This window comes from Phaenicophaeus curvirostris, chromosome 4, assembly GCF_032191515.1.
Source record: "Phaenicophaeus curvirostris isolate KB17595 chromosome 4, BPBGC_Pcur_1.0, whole genome shotgun sequence".
Classification (NCBI taxonomy): domain Eukaryota; kingdom Metazoa; phylum Chordata; class Aves; order Cuculiformes; family Cuculidae; genus Phaenicophaeus; species Phaenicophaeus curvirostris.
Genome location: NC_091395.1, coordinates 9,560,673 through 9,583,065, shown reverse-complemented (window position 1 = coordinate 9,583,065; position 22,393 = coordinate 9,560,673). Strand labels below are relative to the sequence as shown.

The following is a 22,393-nucleotide window of genomic DNA, read 5'->3' as shown; positions in this document are numbered from 1 at the left end:
TAGAATGATAAGTCCTATAGGATACGTAAAATTATTGTTCACTATATGCCATAGAAGTTTCTTTTTTTTTTTTCTGTTGAAAGACAGAGAAAAGTTAAATAAACGTTATCGAGAGGCTTAGAAACATTTACTATGTCAGACAATTCAATAGAAAAGGGCTCTACCATATTATTACTTTTTTCTCCACTGGGGAGACCACATATGCATCATATGTTTTCTTTGCTAGTATTTTTCATACAAAAATCAGTAATATAGCTTTTGAAATTTAGTAGGTATTAAGATAAGGAACCTAATTCCTAATGTAACTCCAAGATTCCTTGAAGCTCAGATACACACTACGTTTGGGGAATTATACTTTATTAGTTTCAGTTCACTCTCTTTTCTGCACTGAAATTTTATTCTTGGCTCTTTTCTCTGACTTTATCAAGCAGGGCTGATTTTTTTTTCTATTTTGTTCCTTTTTTTTTAATAAAAAAAGCTCTTTTGGACTAAAACTCTTCATGGCAATTAACAGCCTAAAGCGCATGCCAGGAAAAACTTGCAAAGGCCAATAGTAAAGTCTTCACAATGAAAAATCCTGGATGTTTTTGAGAATGGGTCTGCATGTTGTGGATAAGTGGTGTCAGAATAAAACCGCTATATTGCAATCAGCAGTCTTACAAGTGAAGCTCTGTACAATCTTGCCATCATGGTCCTGATAACAGGATCCAGTGCACAGTTTTGCATTGGAAAGAAGATGGGATATTGCTTTGACATGTAGTGAAACAGTCCAAGTTAAAAAGTACCAGAAACAATGCAGCACTGTAGGATGCAGTACCATATCTCCTGCGCAACGCTTTCCACATATTCCCTAACCTACAATAAAGTCCTATGCACATCAGCTACCTCAAGCAGCAGTTTGTTGAAAAAAAAATTTGTAGAAAAAAAATATTGCGAAAGAATAGGATACCCTGTGTATAACATCACTCTTTCTTCCCTGTAAGGGGAAAACTGTGCCACAGGCCATGCTGCAGTCAGATTTTCCAGGACAGGCAATGATCAGATCTGCGGAATGTACAAGACTCCCTTGCTGAACATCTGCAACTGAGAAGCTATCAAGACAAGTTTAAATCACTGGCTTTAATTATCCCTCAACCAACGACCCAGTTCCATGGAACATGACTATTTAACAGTGATCTCACCCTGTTAGAGCAACTGAATAACACAGGCAGCATACCTGACAAAGAGTGACAGCAAAGCCAAGCAAGAGCATGAATCTTCAATCATCATTCACATAAACGCTCATTGTAAATGCAGGATCTGAAAGTGATAGAGCTTGGATCAACAAGAAAAATTGAATCATTGGAAACAATATTTCCTCAGGACTCATGTTTTCAAAGATCCTGCATTAGTGTGAGAAGCAATGTACCTGTGCTCAAAACAGAATTTCCGCTCTTTTAAATTTCAGTCCAAATAAGCAAAATAAAGACCTGAAGTATCTTCTCCTCAGAGCCCCAACATAACATCTGTATGTGTGAACAAGAAGCATTCAGAAGAGCTCAGGCACTGAAATCTTTCAAGAATCATTCTTCAATGAAGAGAAGCATGTTTACACCCTGGACTATATTGCCCTTGGGGTTTAAGAAATATGATCAGACACAGCCAGGGACTCAAAGACTGGATCCATTTTAAGTGGACTGATCAATCACAGGGCTGTGGGGGTAAGGACCAGCTTAAGGGTAGGTTATAAAAAGAAAAAGCTCTGTTAGACTTTTAGGGTGAAAATTACTTTCCTACCTTTATTTGCTTCTTCTCAGTGTTTTCAGTTCCTGAGTTCACTGGAAATTCGCAGCATCTGATTTATTCTGTTACTTAACAGATGGGCTCTGCTGGCAACATTCATGGTCTGAGTACCATTCATGGCTGTTGTGCCAAAAAAAAGCAATTCTCTTCTCACCTTGTACAGTGCTTGAATTTGTCTCTTAGGTTTCTCTGTTGCTACTGTTACGTAAACAGAATTTATCAAAAAAGTTGTATTACAAATATTTTGATAATTTAAAATGACAGATATCTATTAAACATAAATATTTAAGATAAAATGAAAAGAATGACTGTTATTTGTATCATTGAAAGGAGGAAAACATCTCGGTCCTTATGCCCAACTGAGAGAAATTAATTCAAATCTCCAATGTTTTGAGTCAATGATCGAAACATTCTGTGATTATACCTACAATAAACAGAGTTGGGGTTTTTGTTTCCAGTGTCTGTATTTTAATAAGGATGAGCCAAGCTTGGTTAGCCACTGCTACTGAGTGTGCAGTGTGTACACAATCCTTGTTTTCTGCTTTCAGACAGGTGGAGATAGTTAACAATTGGCTGTGGGGCACATGCCTCCTTCTCTAATGGCCAGAAATCATATGCCTGCACCTGCTTTCCCTAACTGATTTGCTCCACATCTCTTGTGGGGTTTTTGGATTATTGTTCCGAGGTACTTAACCATCTTCACCCTCTGTACTGGCACAGCAGATGCATAACGTGGACAGCGCAACTTTAAGGCATTGCAATAATTGAGCTGGAGGAATTAATTGAGATGCTTCAGATTTTGCCTTCAGTTTGCAAATTGGCTGCGGGGTTCAACCGACTGTTTGGTACAGTTGCTCCCTGTTAAGGCAACGAAAAACACTCTGCAATCACTCTGCACACATATTCAATACACTACAACGTGGAAGAAAGTTCTTCCTCTGTCTAGTCTAAGACCAGAGTCTAGTCTTAGATTTGCAAATAAATGAAAGGAATTTGCATTCATTGTTACAAGTGTTCTTATTATATCCTGATAAGTTTATCGCATCCTTTTAAAGACAAGCTATTAGCATGTCCATGTTTCAGCAGAATTTATACAATTGGAGAAAATATATATTTAGTCTTAGATTTACATATTACAATATTTTCCAGCATTTTGCTTTGCTTATCTAGTTCTTTTATTTAGCTAATTTCCTGCTGAGTTTTTCTCATCTCGCCAGTTCAAGTTGCAGAGAGTTCAAGAAAGAATCAAATCTATCCACTTTACATATCTTGAGGCCAAACATCTGCCTGAATAGGATACAAAATATGTTGAAAGATTTCGGCTTGTTGCTCGTGACTTGTTCTTTTCCCTCTTCAGATCCCTGTGATGCATTTCATTTAAAGTTATTAAAATGAATTTTAAAGGATTCATCTTGCAGACATTAAGCATGCTGCTTCATTTTGACTAAATTCTCTTAGGATTCAGTAAGTACAAAAAGCTTTTGAATGTACAAGACTTTCTCTAAATGAAAGGTTACATAAATATACACTCTCACATTTTTAAAAACAAAAGATAATAATAAGTAGACTATCCTGCATTCATGGAGGGTTACTAAAAATAAATAAAGTCTTTTTTTTTGACTTAGCCTTCAGTTACAAATAACTCACTATGGCACACACAAGAAGATTGACAGATGGATGGGTTACAACTAGATCTTAATAATAACAGACATCATCTGTGTCACAGCCTTCAGGAGAAAAGTGCTTGTTGCCATTGTCTTTGGATTTTCTGTTGCAATTAAATGTTTCTTTAGCATACATGAAAAAAAAAAAAAAAAGAAACCAACCCAACAAAAAAAAACCCAACCCAAAACAACAAATCTCAACACGAGTATTACTCAAATGTTTTGGGTACTTTGCTTGGTTTTCACCTGAAAATAAAATGGCAAAGCTTCCTAGTAATTTAATTCAATCTTAATATATATTTTGTTTTGGTTTGGACAATACACACAGATGCAAAACTCTAAAAGGAAACAAGGTGAACTTAATAAAAAGAAAAAAACCCATTCACTCAGAGCAGTTACATTAACAGTGGTGAGCAGTGCAGTTTTGAGCTTGCTTCTTTCTTTGACCATCCTGCCTGTCTCTCTGCACGGAGCAAGTGTACCATCACTCAGAATAATGAAAACGCAATCTCTTCTTCAACTGAAATCAGATCAGCTTAATTTCACAGGGAAAATAAGAATTACTAAACACTTTAGACAACTATGCAAATGTCCTTTGTTTTACAGTCAAAGAGGCAAGATATTTTCATCTAGGCTGTACACAAAAAATAACAAGGAGATCAGACTTTAAAGAGGAATTAACATGAAGGACTTCTGTTCATTTCTACTTTCCTGAAATAATGCTTATTTTTTTTAAAACACTTCACGGTTTATGTTTGGTTTGGTTTTTTTTTAAAAAAACCTATGAACACACATTATGATCTACAGTCAATCTTTAGCAATAGTTTTCCTCTGCGTGGAAACAGATTTTATCTAATGGAAAGTAACTTTACAAGAATGGATCAAATGATAAAGGAGTAAGATTAAACAGAAACTTTACAGAACATGTGAAGAATTGAAGCCATGAAAATTTAGAAAGCATATAGTCACCACAATACATCCAAGCGTAAAGGCATTCTTGAATCTGTCAAAAAAAAAAAAAAAAGAAAAAAGAAAAAAATTTAAGTAGTGAAATGTAACCTAGGTTATTATGTGACATTGAATATTGATCCAATGTATCTTCATACGTATTTCTTTTTGAATAGACAGTTCAAGGGTGTTTTTCTGCTGCTAGATGAACTAGCTAGGAAAAATACCATAATGTTATGTACACATTTTACAACCTACATTTCGCCTTTCATTTTGGCATGGCTGCTTCACACAACATGCTTGTGAGCAGCAGAATGAGATGAGATGACAAAATAACTTACAAGACTATTACAGGCTAGGAGAGGTGAAGGAATGGGTATTTTACGTCTATTTGCGGTTTATGTTGCTGCCAATCATTGCAACATCTCAGCATGATCTCCAGCTTCTTTTAATACAAATTCTCTGCCTTGAAAGTGCTATATAAATTGGAATTTAGAGCGATTTTCCTTCATAGTGAACATAAATATAAACAAACATCTGCAAAATAAGCAGATGAAACAGATAATGAAGGTTTTTTGGACTTCATTCAGAAATAGGCTTTATTATCCAATGCTGCTATATCTTTTAATAATTCAGTTTCCCAGTTTTATTCAGTCCTTTTCTAAACAGATTTTTCAATGTGCAGATTATTGATTCAATTGATTCTATTAGCTATTCCATGTCAACCTGTATTTAGATGATACAATGCAAGAATGTCAGAGTTAATTTCATTTTTAGCACACCTACTTTGTGGCTAAGCAGTAGCACGGACAAAGAACAGACATCATTATAAAAAAAAAATCCTAATTTTGGGCTGCATTTTCTTCCCTCAAAGCAAGAGATTTATTCTTTTATAATATATACTTTCTACCTTCATGAGTTTTCCTCTCCATCTTCCTTTTTTCCCATTGGCACTTAAACATATTTCATGCATTTAGCATATTTCTGATGTGATTTCACTGATATCATCACTATTTCTGAAAAATGTGGAAATCAGTGAATGAGACAATGAAATTCTATATATATGTTTTTATATTTAGGTTATGTTTTTACCTAATACCCATTTAAGTGCTGTACAACTCAACATAGAAATCTTACAAAATATCATAAAACAAAATGACTCATTTTTCTTTTCAATATACCAAGACTTCTTTATACAAGCAATAATTATCCTCCTCATGCCCTCTCTTTTCCTTACCCTACTCAAACATACATTAAGCCATGAGATGAAAGCTCACAGACAGTAAGAAGGGCAGGCAGCACTGAAATTGCATATTGGTCATGGGATTGTATATGACTTAAGACAAATGAAATTTCTTTTTTTGTTTTACATTATATAAGAAGGAAAAGCTTCGATTAAAAATGGAGAAAATACTGATGTTGAGTATTCTATATTGTTAAAAAGATTTATCAAAAGTTTGCAGGAGAATAAACTATCTGCTATTGCTGTTAGCTAAATGCCAATTTGAATGAATGAGTCAGAGAGCTGTACAAAGAAGAGTTGATGGTGTTCTAGTAAATGCTATATGATAAATAATTCTTAATCAGATATATTTAATAAACAGCTGTGTTTTTATCAAAACACAGAAAAACTTAGAAATTCAAAGAAAAAGAAAAGGAAATATCAGTGAAACAAAGTACTATGCTACACTGTCAGTAACAAAATGAAGAAAAGCATCAGATGCTATCAGAAACTGTGAAGAACTGCCTCAGGTCCCAGGTTAACTCAAAGAGAAATAGTTCAAAAGGTACTAAAAAAGTTGTTACTCTATTCCCCTGTCCTTTGCGATGCCAAGTCACTTTTACCAGTAAGATTGAATAGTGTATCTAACTTGAAGAGGGTTAGCATATCTCATGTAAGCACTCAAATGGAGAGAGTTCATCTCTATTTCGCATCATGTGGCATGCCAGTGTTACTTTTTTTGCTAACAGGTATTACAACTTTCAAAGAGAAGCTCTTATGCTCTCAAGTTCTTGAAACTGTTGAGGACAAATTGTCTGAATTATTATGTCTTTCACTAGAATAACGTGAACTTCAATAATAATTTGAATACTAAATACTTCAAAGTACTATTTAAAGATAATTTTACAGAGACATCACAGTACATTAACAACACTCACATCTAACTTGTTAATTAATGTCTTTGTTAATTTCAGGTAGAAAATGTTGATATTCTTAATATATTTAATGTTCAGTTTATTTTAATATAGTATTGGGTAAGCATCTAACTTACCCATTTGGAGCAGCTTTGTGAAACTAAATCATCAGGCTTGGTCTTATGTGTGTTTTGAACTTTTGTAACTGAATAATACGAAAAGGATAATGTAAACTATCTTGAAAGAATCAATAAATCTTGTATGGAAAATAATACACCCACATGAAAAATTATCCATGTCTTTTCATCATAAAAGCATGGTTTCTATTGTAAAATTTCTAAAAGAGTGAAATTTAAAATTACAAACAGTTATTATAGATAAACAGCAATCAAAGCCATTTCTAATCTCTGTGTTTTGTAAACCAAGTGTTTGGCTTGATAATGATACAGTCATAAAAATATGATTGATTCTTTTTTCACATAAATGATAGTCTATACCCAAGTAGCAAAGTAATATGGAAGAACTCAGACTTCAGCTTTACTCCAATGCCTGCATTATTACAGGAGTGTCCCTGTTGTTTTATACAGGAACAATTACACATCCAAACTAAGAGTGGGTGCGTAAGCTGGGGTATAAAGTCTGTATCGAAGGAGAACCATGAAAAAAGACCCTAAGAGAATAAACAGCCCTATTTCCATAATGGGAAAGAAACAGAGCACACAATATGAGTGGTTGACCTGGACCTAGGGAAGCTGTAAAGTACAACCAAGCAGGTAATTATTGATATAACTTACATGATACACATGATGAGCAATAAAGCATCAACATAGCAACCATGAAGAGAAATTAGGAACTTAAAGGATATTATTCTTCCTTATAGACAATTGTTATACCAAGGGTGTAAATGTAAATCAGACCTGGTTTTCTCAGATGGTTGCACTGGGAAGTGAGAATAGCCATAGCATCATCCAAGAGAGAAATACAGGGGAAGACTGCACAGAATATGTACAAGGGGAAGTGGCATGGGAACATGTTGGCTCTGCTCACAAGGTTATTTGCTGGTAGCAACAAACACTGGAGCAGTCTTGGTACAGCTGGCTGCTGCCATGTACTCGGTGCTGGAAAAAACTCACCACACAAAGTCCCTGTATTTCTAAAATGTTGACTAACTGTATTAGGAAATAAAAAGTTATAAGCAATTTAGAATAACACTTCAAAAGTAAAGTTTTATAAAACATAAAATAAGTATAAATAACATTACAAAGTAGAACTTGAACAAGGGCTATGAAGAATAAAAAAAAAAAAACCCATCACTTTCTATTTGCTCTGAGTGTCTTTACCTTGTAATAAAGAATATTGGACACAATTCTAATATAACTTCATTTGAAGATAACCTCAGGCAGTTTTTAGCTATCTTGTTTGGGACATCAGTCTGGTTAAGGAAAATTCATCCATGTTTTACCTCAAAGCACCTGCTAATTTGGAACTAGAAAGAATATAAATTGTATAATTATTCTCTTTATAACATTTACACACTGCATAGCATCCACAGTGTAATGGAGAACTATGGCAAGAGTTTCCATGCTTTAAAAGTTGTTTTCTTCATTTCAAAATACCAATTTAAGTATAAAAAAATAGAGAGGTGAATAAGGCCAATGACCAGTAATAGAAATTTTGTCTAAACAGATACATTTTTATTAAGGTATTTCAGAAGTCAAACAAGGCAGCTCCTATCTATCTGGTGCTTCTGAGATAATAGTGATTAATGGTGTAACTCACCTTTACTCTCCTTCAAGCATCTGTCACGGGGCCTCAGAGTACTGGAGGAGCATTTTTTGGTGTGGAGTTTTTAAACCTAAATAAATGAATGCATGAATTAAACAGCAACCTGGGCTATAAGAACTGGTGTCATCAGTATTCTTTCAGATGCACAAATCCAGAAAACCTTTGCAGACCCCTGCCAGGGACCTACATCCAGGCTAGTGTGGTTAGTGTGACTAACTTAAATCCCTTACCATCCATTTTAGGGAAGAAAACCCTATTGAATATAATTTAAGAGATTCCCATCGATATAGTACTGCATATATACAAAAAAAAAGTAGATATAGTACTTTCTACCCCTTGACACTAACAAGGTTAGTACTTAAACATAAGAAACAGGATCACATCCTATTATTTGTACCTATGTAGTCTGAACACCTATGTAACATATACTGACAATTTAATATTTAATAAGAATCCCAACCCTGGTGACTGGACCACCCATCTAATACGGGTGCCGTATTATGACTGTAGAGAACTTGCAGAAACCGAACAGAATTAACAATGATTAAACTGCACCCTCCCAGTGTTAAAACACATAAATATTAAAAGATTCAGAAATACTTATGTAAACAAATAATAAAGTAGCTTTCACTTCTGTTCAGCCAAACTCAAGAAGAAAATCACTATAAATTCTGGGTTTCTATACCTCATAGCAATTGGGGACCTGTCAGGAGCAGAAAACGTGTTTCTATCACTTCATAGAGTCTTTGGCATTAGATGCATAGGCTTGAGTGAGAGAGTTACAGAGCTCTGGTACAACTCTTTCTGAGGTTCTCTCTGCATCTGCACCACCTCCACCTAGACAGAAGGGAAGCTGCACACATGGCCCACCCTGAAGTCTTTCTCCCAGTCATTTACCCCAGGACCTCTCTTCTTTTCAGTGACTTGCTGTCTATGGGAGTGGTAGGGCTGGTGGTCAGCCAATATGAGACCAGGACAAAAACAATGCAAGGGCTGAGACCCACGAGCCAGGAAGGCTTCCAGGCTCTTCACTGCAGACCTGCTACTATGGGGAATGTGAGGGAGTAGAGGAGCAGAACTTCACAGCTCAATCCAGCTCTTTTCTCCAAGTATGTTTGAAAATGTAGTGTGGACATTCTAGTTCACGTTACCAGATGCATGTCAACTCTCATCAAAGGTGCTAATCTGAAACAGGTGCTTAAGTGAATTTTAGGTTTGGATCAGACAACTTAGTTACAGGCATTTTACCAAATAAAAGGATTAAGTATGTCAGATTAAGACCATGTTCACAACATCATGTCTTTGTGCAAAGTTCATTTTCAACACCATATATCTTTCTTGACTCAGTTATTGCTTGGAATAAAATTAAATGCACACTTAGATACTATACATTAAATATATACAAATGTATTTGTATATTTGGTATTTAAATCACACAGAGTGGTATAAATAATGTTTTAACACAGTAACAACTAAGTTAAAAATCTATCTAATACAAAATAAAATCTAAACCCCCATATTTGGTAGTATAAAGGTTCAGAATATTTCTGGAACTTTTGGATTTAGTTACCAATAAATAAGAACAGATCTTTTTATTACCAAGATCACAGTTACTATTTATGGTAGAAATGTATGTGGGCAGAGCCACCATGCTTATGATCTGCAATAATTTCATGAAGATGTCGTGAATCTGAGGGCTATATTTTTTATTTGTTGACTATAATCCTGAAATTTGTAGATTAGTTTCTTTTGAGGATAATTTGTGGATAAGTTTCTTTTGTTAACAAAGCATCATTACTATTTTATTGTATTTTTGTTTATGTAGAACTGTACTATTTTCCTGATTTTTAATAGCAATCGATCTTCTAAAATATGTTCTGTGCTTCTCCTTTGTCTTCTCCTATAAGAACATTGTTAACTATTCCTGGTTTTGCATCCTCCTGGTCACTAATGTCTGAATGCAAAAGAGGTGTTGGGGGGAGTGCAAATCTTCAGTTAACATTAATTTTTACAGCTGTATGCTTTTATGTGGGACATAAGAATAAGAGCAGTAAATATGTGTTCCTGTAAAGCTGTTTTGAAATGCTGGGTTAGGTTTCAGACCACCATTTAAAATGTCAGACTCCAGACTGTGTAAACTATCATAGCTCCACTGAAGTCAAACTGAGGTTAGAGCATAATGATTTTAATCTTGGCATTTCGTAGCCCAGCATGCTGCTGGAGTCTCATACAAAATCTTCATATATAATTTAACGTATTAAAGTGCCCCTTTTCCCCTGTATTTTGACTGACAAACAACAATTTTCTTGTTGCATGTTCTGTTGTATGATGGACTGGACATCCTTCCCTTTCTACTCTGAGGATAAAAGCACACTTGTTTTTCATGCTACACACACTGCACTATTACTTCCATTATTTCTATGCAACACATTTTTATGGTTTTTTTTTTTTATTGACTGTGAGGAAATACGTCCATCCTCTGACTAGTTCCCTGGATCAGTATTTTGTTTACTAATGAACCGAGCATGAAGAGCTATATGAATAACTTCCTTTGCTATCAGATTGTACTCTGGACCTTAATGACAGATCCTTATCAGCAGTTCCAATTACCAGTGAATCTCTAATTCATTCTTGTCTATCCACATTTCACAGCACTTGGCCAGTGGTCACAACATCCTAAGAAGAGCCTTTATTGATCATCTGCTTTTTATTTTTTTTCCTGTGTCTCCTTTTCACAACAGCTTATTTCTACAATTTCTTTTCATCTCCATGTATAAAAGCATGATAAATGTGCTCACCTACTGTTCCCCTATTATGACAGTCTGTCTGTTACCTTTGGAAGCTAGAACAATGATCACCTTGTGCAAACCACAACAAATTGTTAATGGAAATCAAAGCTTCCAGGAAACTATTATACATAAGCTACAAATGAGGTTTTGCTGCCAATGAAATATTTAATGTCATCTGTACAGCGTTATTTGCATACACTGACATTGGAATTGGGAACTTCCTAATTATGGTATTCAAAAATTACAATGTTACACTTCCACTATTCTAACCTGGTATGTGGGGTCACATGTATTCCTAAAATGTCTTTGCTTGGGCTTGGCTTTTCAGAAGATATTTAGTTCCTTAGTTCAGCATCCCAAAGCTTACAGGTAGAATACTTACAAGGAACCAGGTGTGTATACTAAATAGGGTTATTTTGTCTGCATTTATTTCAAGTGCTGCTGGCACATTTATCTTATGTTATTTTTTGCCCCCAGAATGACCAGGGCAGGATTTTTTAGCAGTTAAAAAAAAAAAAAAAAAAGGAAAATAATAACCACAACCAAAATCCCAACCAAAACAAAACCCCAAACAAACACCCCAAAATCTTCCATTTTCTGTGGAACAAGTACAAGGGAAAGAATCAGTTGAACTTAATAACAGATGTCTGTATAATTCCATTTATTCAAGTAATTTTTTTCATGGTTTGCACCAAATAAGGTTAGAAGGCTTCTAAAAATTCTGAAGCAATAATTGTCTAAGGTGCTTTAAGCAATTAATGCTGTGTCTTTCCTCCTTTCCTCAAAGGGCTATGCTAATATAAAACATGTTTTGTTTTGTTTTAAAAGATGATTGCTACAGAAAAATCTCCTGTACCCTTTTCTTCCATGAAAAGCAGATGGTGTGTTAACACATAAAACATACAAAACTGTGTCTCAGAACGTAGTTTCAGACTATACTCAGAATGTAGGCTCTTTAAATTAAATGTTATGACACAAGCCTTTCGTTCTTTCATCTCTTACCTTTCCTCCATGTACAAAAAGTACACATTTTAGAAGACAAAACAGAAATTTAAAATCAATGCTGTCTAGCATCTCATTTTGGTTTTAGCAGCATCAGCCGGGTCTGAGTGACAAAAATCTAAAGCAAGTCATTAGAAGTATGCCTATTTTTTTAATTAAATATAAAGCAATGTTTTAGAGCAACAGTAATAAAATTCAGAATAAGAAATCCGTAAAGAGAGATCACACAGAAACATCAAGCTTCATACATCCCATTTGAAAAATATTATATTCATAAGCTTTCAATACAAATGAAATATACATGTTGAAATATGTATACCCATTGCTTAGCAAGCATCTCTCTAGGCAGAACTGGTACTTGCAAAATCCTTGGTCTTGACAAGGCAATGTTTAAGGCAATGATGAGAAAGTAAGGAGACAGAACATGTATCCTAGATGGAGCACAGGAGTACCAGCAGAGCTTGGCTGGGTGAAGCTGCTTTAACCAGACTTTCATAGAATCATAGAATAACCAGGTTGGAAGAGACCCACTGGATCATCGAGTCCAACCATTCCTATCAAACACTAAACCATGCCTCTCAAGGCCTCGTCCACCCGTGCCTTAAACACCTCCAGGGAAGGTGACACAACCACCTCCCTGGGCAGCCTGTTCCAGTGCCCAATGACCCTTTCTGTGAAAATTTTTTTCCCAATGTCCAGCCTAAACCTCCCCTGGCGGAGCTTGAGGCTATTCCCTCTTGTCCTGTCCCCTGTCACTTGGGAGAAGAGGCCAGCACCCTCCTCTCCACAACTTCCTTTTAAATAATTGTAGAGAGCAACTTTGGTGAGACAAGACTCAGGTAAACATACCACATCCTTGGAGAACACAGGAAGGTGAAGGAAGATACATAGGAAATATCCCTGTACATGTCCGGTATAGATTGCTCATGAGGAAAAGGCAGATGAAGTCTTCTTCAGACAACTGGAAAGAGCCTTGCATGCTTCCAATCTCAGTTCTCCTTCAGCTCCATGACAGTCAGCAACCTATGCTGGCAAGAAAATTAAAAGGTGATTTGACTCAAGGTCACAGGTAAACTGAGGGACAAGCAGGGTAAGGACCAAAAAAGCTTCCATCAAAAACGTGTTTCAGACCACCTCCTTGCAATGTAATGCTCTTTTTTCCCTCAGGAGCAAGAAGGATATTAACTCAGCAAGCGCTTCTTCCCTAGCATGCAAACAGTAATTCTCAAACTAGAATAGACAGAAGAGGGAGCATCAAGTGACCAAATGTATTGTGTGAGCTAGGGACTGGGAAAAAAAAAATGAGGGCTGCTAGGTATGGTGACTATGCAAACAGTTAAGAAATCAATAGCATGCTCTCTATTAACATATGTTCCCAGAATGAAAAATGTAATGGATAGATACAAAATTGTGCATAATTCATGGAATGCAGGTGGGGGGGGGGGGGGCAGGTGTTCTTTCTTTTATGCAGCTAGTTATCTTTCAATAAGAAATTGTCATTGAAAAAAGTTTAATAGTTTTCAGACTTTTTTTTTTGCCAGACTCTCCGATGTCATACTCCATCACTCAAATTTGACCTTTAAATTGAGCCTACAAACCCACTCAAGTTGTACTTCCAAATAAATTTGTTAGCCCCAGTGGCTGAGTCAATACAAAACCAGAAAACTGAACTATCAAAGTATTCCTTAGAGGAGATGTCCATTCTGGTAAGAAATGCTTTAAATATGAATATATCCTTCTAGGAAAAGCTACAAGAATAATCAATTCTTACTAAAAGAATAAATCCTAGGAGTCCACAGTTCCAGAAAGAAATCCTACCAATTGACACAACTGCACTTTAGGTGAAAATTTTAAATAATGGTAAAACATTATCTATCCATCTCAGCTTGAGGATGACAAACACCTACACCACAAGTGAGTTGCTTCTCAACTGAAACCTACCTGTTTTACCAAGATATTCAGAACGCTTTACAGGCAGGACATCACTGCAGCAGATTGATAAAACCATCTGCACCGCTGCAAACAGTCATTTTTCTTTCTTTTGTCTACCAAACGAGAGTCCTATGCATTCAATCCAAGATACATAAACACAGTCTGGGGAGTTTTGAATGCTGTTTTCCCTAAGCCAGAGTATTCAAATTTACCTCCATACAGCACTTCTACATACAGTTAAAACTATGTGCAAGCTGCCAAGTGCAAGGTTCTACACCCGGGTTGGGGCAATCCCTGTTTCCAATACACAATGGGGGATGATGCAACTGAGAGCTGCCCTGCAGAGAAGGACTTGGGGGTGCTGGTCAATGAGAAGCTCAACATGAGCCGGCAATGTGCGCTCGCAGCCGAGAAGGCCAACCGTATCCTGGGCTAGTGTGGCCAGCATGTTGAGGGAAGTGCATCTGCCCCTCTATTCCTCTCCTGTGAGGCTTCATCTAGAGTACTGTGTCCAGCTATGGAATCCTCAACGTAAGAAGGATTTGGAACTGTTGGAACGGGTCCAGGGGAGGGATACAAAGATCATCCAAGGGCTGGAGCACCTCCCATATGAAGACAGACTGAAAGAGTTGGGCTTGTTCAGCCTGGAGAAGAAAAGGCTCTGAGGAGATCTTACAGTGACCTTCCAGTACCTGAAAGGTGCCTACAAGAAAGCTGAAGAGGGACTAGTCATAAAGTCTTGTGGTGACAGGATGAGGGGGAACGGGTATAAACTGGATAGGGGCAGATTTAGACTAGACATTAGGAAGAATTTTTTCATGCTGAGGGTGGCGAGACACTGGAACAGGTTGCCCAGGGAAGTTGTTGATGCCCCATCCCTGGAGATGTCCAAGGCCAGGTTGGATGGGGCCTGGGGCAGCCTGATCAAGTGGGATGTACCTGCCCACGGCAGGGGTGTTGGAACTAGATGACCTTTAAGGTCCCTTCCAGCCCTAATTATTCTATGATTCTATGATTAAAGATCATCTAGTTCTAGCCTCTGGTCTACTGGTAATAACAATTCCATTTACACGCTATATTAGATGAATTACTCATCTACATCAGATAAAATGGTGGTTATCCGGATAATTTGATGGTCAAAATATAGGAATTTTTCTTTCTCTAATTTTCTTCCAGTATCTAGAATACCCCACTCAAACTTTATTCAGGCTATCAGTGTTAAAGGTCTGCAGAAGAATTTAGGCACTTAAGTACTAAGTAGCACTTCTGAAGCAGGATGCCTATTGGCCATTCAACACCATAAATGCCTTGGGTTTTCACAGTAAAATTACTTGGATATACATGGTTGTATTCAGAACAAAAAGTTCTTGAGCAACTAGAAGGGCATCCTGCTAACAAAAGCCAAGACAGGTATTTCCCTGCCTGCTTCAGCATACAACTCTGAAAAAGAGCCTCATTTGAGAGCTTCTGTGGATGCAACTTACATCTCTCACTGGGTCACGGTTGTTCCAGAAATATTCTTTCCCACTGCTATTTTGGACATCATAAAAATCAACAGGTCACTGAATACATGTCAAGTATACATAACTACAAGAAATCTTCTGCTTTTCAGTACTAGTTTTCTATGGCCATATGTAACGTGTTTCTGGCTGTTAGGGTCAACTGAACTGTATAAAAGCATTCAAGAATTTGTAGCAAACAGGCCATTTTAACAGTAACTTTGTTTACAATTTTTGCTAAAGCCCATGTTCCAACTGTACTAACACAAAATAATTCTATAATTAATAGATAATATGAACAGAGGTATAATTTTAACAATATTTTTCTATTTGAAGAAATGTTTCAATGCTGACTTCATAAACTAAAACCTTTTTTTCTTCATGTTTTATTCATAAGGTCTCTTTTGCTTTTTCAGTTTAAATAAAGAACTGTGATTATCTGTAAAAGTGATTGCTTAAAGTAATTAATCATTTTCCTTATGAAATTTCCTGGGTAAATTAAGGATCTTATAATTGAAGGGTTTTCTCTTGTGTAAATGGAACATGCTGAGAGCCTAGACTGAGAAATAAATGTACTGCCCATACCCCTAGAGCTATTGCTTTTTTTACTAGGACTAATTGTTGTCTGACAGTAGTGTAATGAAGTATTGTTTCTAATTAATACAAACATATTGATATCTTCTTAATAATACTAATTTTCTAAAAATGAAAATGTTTAGCAATTTTTTTAAAAAATTAATCTAATAACTTTACTCTTGTACACAGAGTTTATATTCAGAATATAGGCCAATCGTAAACATAGAGGATAAACAGATGTTTGCTTGCATGGTCCTGAGCAAACCCATGTTGCAATTGCAGTGGGTTTCTCAGAGTAACACAGGCAAAACTCCAAATTATAAGTTGTCATTTAACCAAAAGACTGCCCATTTTCTCCTAGACCAAGGCCAATACCATGCGAGTACAATACAATCACATAACCATGTGGAAGGAAAAAGGAGGGCCGTTGGAAAGTCCTAAGACATTAAAGACACAGGATGAATATGTGCATGTATGTGTGCTTAACCATGTTAAAAAATGTAAATCCTAGGACTGTTATAATTACTAGGAGACCCAAACTTGCCTGCTCCTCAAGCTGATTAAGAAACAGCATTCCTTCTGAGATTCTTATTGATAAACAATAATGAGAAATGTTAAACACTGAAACATGTGGAAATGGGTAAGAAGATTTTGATAACAATAGGAAAGATTCAGAAGTTAAGTAACCTTAATTTAATGAGAGTTTAACAGAAGTACAATTGTAATTATTGTTTGTACTGATGTTTGGTATTACTTCAACTCCAGTGTAAATGAAACAAAAAGTATGATTTTCTAATATTTGCTTCTTGGAAGGTTGACTGTGGCTCAGACAGCATGGTCATTAAATATTATATCTAACAGGTTAATCAGAAAACCCTGCAGTTAGCGTAACTTCACTGATTTAGAATTTGAAGCCAAATATTCAGTTCTTGCCTAGGTATCCTGCAGATAACACGGGTGAAAAGAGTTTCAGAAAATCACAGTGAACTCTGAGATGTTATAAACAGTCCATTGCCAAGAAAGCAAAAGTATCTGCATCCTTAGCCTGTGTGAGTTTCTATTACTCTGACTTAAGTAAGAATCCATGTTATCCACTGTCCAAGGGAGAAGAAAATATAATTATTAATTCCTGCACAGGTTACCGTAATCTCCATCTTTGTCTTCAAATAGGTCCTTTGTATATTTTGGCTTTGTGCATGAAGCATTATAACCGAAAATCAGTATCATCAAAATCAAGGTAATTTCCAAGTGTAAGTAATATCAGAGGCAGAAAAAGCAGACAAATTAGAACAAAAGCTAATTAAAAAACCTGTAAAAACATCATATGGATTTTATGAGATTATTAAACAATTTAGAAAATTTGTTACTATAACTCATATTCTGTGGCAGTTCGCTGGCCAGGGTTATATGCAGGAACACTATAAAGGCTCTTTTCCTATGTTTCTGAATATGAGTAAGGATCATACAGGTGTTACACAGGCACAATCCTGTGATACAGCTCTCTCATGTCACAAAGGCCCAGATTTCTCTGAGAGTCCTTGTATGGTCAAGATTTTTAGAATACGGAGCACACATGTCATGCACAGACAACTAAGCTAGGAATAAACAAAGTAACATGGTAACTGACTGAAGTATTTCACACCAGTCTTCCTGGTATAATACATTCCTGCTCTCAAAAGACCTAATTAAGTTAGGCCAAGTGTGATATTAATGAACCTATACCACTCCTACAACCTGAGAAAGATTGAAATTTGTTTCCTACGCTACCAAAGGTGGTGAAAAATAGCTGCAAATACTCCATCTTTTTCTCTTCAGAGAGAGGAAAAAGAAAGTGAAAACATCTCAGCAACTGCATCCTAAATTCCAGTTTGCTTCATCAAGTTTCTCCTCAGCCACAACCTTGTGCTTGATTTTTGCTTCTAGCATATTTAGAGAGTTTCTTTAACTGCCAAGAGCCATTGAGGTTCCTGCTACCCAGCACTATGGGGCCAGGAAAGTTATTTAGGAACCATCAGTAGAAAGATAACACAAGAAGCTGCTGACACAATCCAAGTTTTCTATTAACCTGGGCCCTCTGCAGACAGGTAGTTTTAACACGTTGCCCATAACCAAAGCTCAAAGCACAGAGACAAATCTAGCTCAGCCCTCAGGTGGCTGCTCGTGAACGTCCCTGCCCCACAACGTGGGACATTCTGAGTGGCCTTGGTGGCTGGCGCCCCTGTAAAGGGGAAGTGGGTAGGTGACCAGCTTGCTCATGGGCAATGACCCTATAAGATAGCACCCAGACAGGTTGGATAGGGTCACCAGTCACAGTTTGCCAGTCAGTGAGGGAAAATCACACCAAAGGAGTGAGGTGCCTGTGTCCGCCTGCACAGAACACAAGTTCCCAGTACAAGTATTCTGAAAAAAAGACTAGAAATTTGCTCTTTCAGTATTATTTTCAATTAATTTTCCATCAGTGAGAGGTATAGAGGCAGGCACTGAAGGAACGTGTTTGAGGAGTTGCATCTGTGGTGGTGAAGGTCTGTCAAAAGAACTTAAACAGGTAGTAAAAGATTTAAATGTGCTAAAGGGTTTTACCTTCATTACATGCAGTTCTCATCTGTATTTTTTGTTTTCCTTCCTGACAAGAACCTTCAGCTGCTTTATTTCTTCAGGTGAAATATTAAAAGTTGTGTTAGAGACTTTCTATTAATTGCATTCCTATTGGTATTCTGTGTGCATATTAATCTCAATTCTCAAAGTGTAAAACAGGGATAGCATACCTTGGTTTTACAGGAATATTGAGAGTTTTGAACATTAGGGAGTTGCTCAATTGAAGACACACAAGTATCTGAGAAAGTTGGGGTTGTTTAGCCTAGAGAAGAGAAGGCTCCAATGAGATCTTAGAGCAACCTCTCAGTATTTAAAGCGGGAAAGATGAGGGGAGGCCCTTTATTAAGGAGTGGAGCGATTGGATGAGGGGCAGTGTTTTGGAGCAGAGAGAGGGGAGATTTAGATTAAATATTAGAAAGACATTTTTGACTGTGAGGGTGTTGAGGCATTGGAATATGTTGCCCAGAGAAGTCATGGAACCCTCATCCCTGGAGGTGTTCAAGGCCAGCCTGGATGAGGTTTTTAGCAACCTGATCTAGCGGAAGGTGTCCCTGCCCGTGGCAGGGGAGTTGGAACAGGGTGGTATTTAAGGTCCTTTCCAGTCTAGATCACTCCACAATTCTATGAAAAGCTGCTGAAACTTTATACACAAAAGAAAAGGCCTGCCAAGGTAATTTAACGCGGGCTCAACATTTTAAGATCTGCTCTTTTGTTCTGTTTGCATGATGAAGATAGATTTCCATAATTTAAATGGAGAAGTAAGTGTAGGAGGTTGCCATTTAAGTCTACATTGTGCCAAAATATTTTTTGATTCTTAGAGAGTTAAATCTTTGTTCATTCTATAAGCATCAAAACAACTTTATTAAGTGTGCCCCATTATAAAAGGCTGCATGCCAAAACTTGTAAAATGTCAATGTTGTGTTTTTCCTGGAATCTTATAATTAATTCATCATCAGAATAGCTTTGGGGCCTTATTCTGATCCATTTTCTAAACAGTGTTACCAGGAAATTATGTTCTGTGCTTCTGTTTATTTAAAGAATATCACTGCTGAATTTACAACAAGCAAACTAGTTAAAGGAAAGCCTTTGGGGGAATGTAGTAAATTAAAAATGAAAACACAATGAGAGGAATATGGAATTTATAACCAGAAAAATCTCATAAAGGAGTGTACATTTGAAGGTTTATATAAATCAGATACAGCTTCTGTAAATACTTACAGCATAATAAATAACTGATAGCTGAACTCAAAGACTACTAAGTTATTTTACTATATCCTGCCTGACTTCTCCATCCCGTGACAATGACAGGCTCCTGCTCAGTAAGGGAGAGGATGTTGTTTGTTTGTTATTGCAATGAAGTGGCATGAAATGTCAGAAAGAGATTTACCTTTAGTTACTGACAAAGGGCCTGGCCCAAACACTCTGAAGTTGATAATAATCTTTCCAAATGTCATAAGGGTTTTGATTTAGACATATATTATATATTAGCTCAAATTGCACATAACTCCTTGATGGCCAATTTCAGTGAAGCTGCATTCATTTACATTTGAGAAAATTATGTTTCCAAAGTGAATTGAACATTATGTGGAAAATGTATGTGAATAAGAAGTCGTCAATAGGATTAGAGCAGATATAAAATGAGTCCTTGTCTTTCAATAATATTAAAAAGGTTATTTTAGTAATCGTATTTAAATGGCAAATTATGCATTCTGGAGAATATCTTTGACTGCTAGTAGTAAAATTTCCATTTGAAAGAAGCAAGATTATAAAAAAAAAATATTAACAGTAAGGGCAAAAAAATGCAGTTTTTCCCATAGTGTATTCTCGTGGAAGATTTGATTCACTCATCAGCTTACAAGCTGCCCTGCTCCCAGTATCTAAATAAAGACTAGACACCTGCTTCCAGTTCCACAGTACTCCTGCAAAACTTGAGTTGCAGTTAGAGTCAGGACTTCAATGAAGACAGCATAGTAGACTGGTCAGCTGGAGGACAGTCAGCACTTCAAAGGCACAGCAGATAAAAAGAACATAACTGCTATGAGGAGAAAGACACAACAGGGCAGCAGTATCTCACCAGTTACCTACTATTTAAGCATTTGGATGTACTTCTCTCTGGTGTTGTACCAATGCTTCTGAAGTGTGCTTCCTACAATTTTCCTCCTTTCCACATGTCTTGTGACTTCAAGTGCACAGTGTGCTTCCCATTCTTCCCTTGCTCTGCTGAACTTAAGAAGCAACAAGAGAAAACCCTGTTGAGACTAAGGCAAATTGAAAGGATGTCAGTAGTCACTTGAATCTTCTCATAGATCTTCAGCTGCAAAGAAAATGAATGATCTGTGAAGCTGATTCAGATGACAGCCAGCAAGTAGCAGCCTCGAACTTGACACCCTTATATATGTATCAAATACTCTGAAGGAAAAGATTAACAGGAGAATAGGACTGGAAACAGCAATGGTCAGTATACTGCAAAAGAACTACTCATAGAAGTGAAACAAAGATTGCAGTGGTAACATAATACCTTCAATGTTTTCACAGGAAAATTGCTGTTCCTATAAACCCCTTCATAGTTTCCAGTTAGCCAAAGATTCACCAAGACATCGCTAAGTCACTTGCACTAAATTTTAGATCCAATGGTTCATTCTTCTCAGTGGTATTTTGCTCAGCTAATTCTTAACTGTAAGCAGCAGAAAAGGTCCACCCCTACACAGGAAAGACAAATTTAAATGCAGATAGCTATGGGTATCCACCACTCTATATCCCAACACAAACCTTGAGATTCATAATGTTTGTTCTGTGTTTCCCTGGGACAAATGATACCTAAGATTTATTACAATTTTCTGGAAGACAGAAACACACCATCTACGTTTGACTTTCCCTGTTCTTTTTATCAGTGATAGGAAGGGAAACTCTTTGATAATGCTCTACTGGTCCTAAATTCATGGAAAATTGTATTTAGTGGGATTATTCAGGATATCCTTAACAAATCGGCATATCAAATTATTATTTAAAAAAAAATAAATTTTTTTTTTGGGAATGTTGTGGCCAGTCCAAAGTGGATAGCTTTAAAATACTATTCTTGGTAATTTCCACAGGCAAAATTGTGCCTTGTTCCTCACAGCTTCTGCTTGGAGTCTCACACTGTCTCTTCTGGACACTCCTTTCCCTGAGATGTATTTGGCCCACACATGGAGGGCACTAACAAATGCAGAGAGTGTTTCAGGCAAAGGAAAATTTTTTCACAGCTGCTGACTTAAGGGCAATGGTGATGTCTGATTTCTGACCTTTATCACTTTCTTTTTTTTGGAGACTTCTCATTGATGAAGGATTTTTTTTTTCTGTTTATTTTTCTTTTACTTTACCTCCACATATCACCTTACATATCTTACTTTGTACAATCTCAGATGGCCTCCTGGCAGGCTATCAAAAATTAGCCATTTCTCACCAAACTGATAAAAAACCCTACCAAAAACCCAATGTCAAATTTTATTTCCAGGGTATAAACTCCTGATACTAGAAATTATTTACATAAATGAATCATTCAGAGCCAGATCCTGAGATATATTAAGCTATATTGATGCTACAGAACTACTGAGTGTTTTGAGATTCTCCAAACTATTTGAACATGGGACTGACTATTCATGAAAGACAGGATTTACTACTGTACATTTTGGTTTATTCTGAAAAT

At 36.6% G+C, this 22,393-nt stretch overlaps 1 long non-coding RNA gene across 1 annotated transcript; it reads right to left on the bottom strand.

Moving 5' to 3' along the window:
• Positions 1–7,863: 7,863 nt before the first annotated feature.
• LOC138719545 (uncharacterized) lies at positions 7,864–21,008 on the bottom strand. The gene is made up of 3 exons (XR_011337228.1): positions 20,794–21,008; positions 12,956–13,134; positions 7,864–8,016 (listed from the first exon to the last, which is right to left on the bottom strand). It is a non-coding gene; the product is annotated as an uncharacterized lncRNA (long non-coding RNA).
• Positions 21,009–22,393: the final 1,385 nt, after the last annotated feature.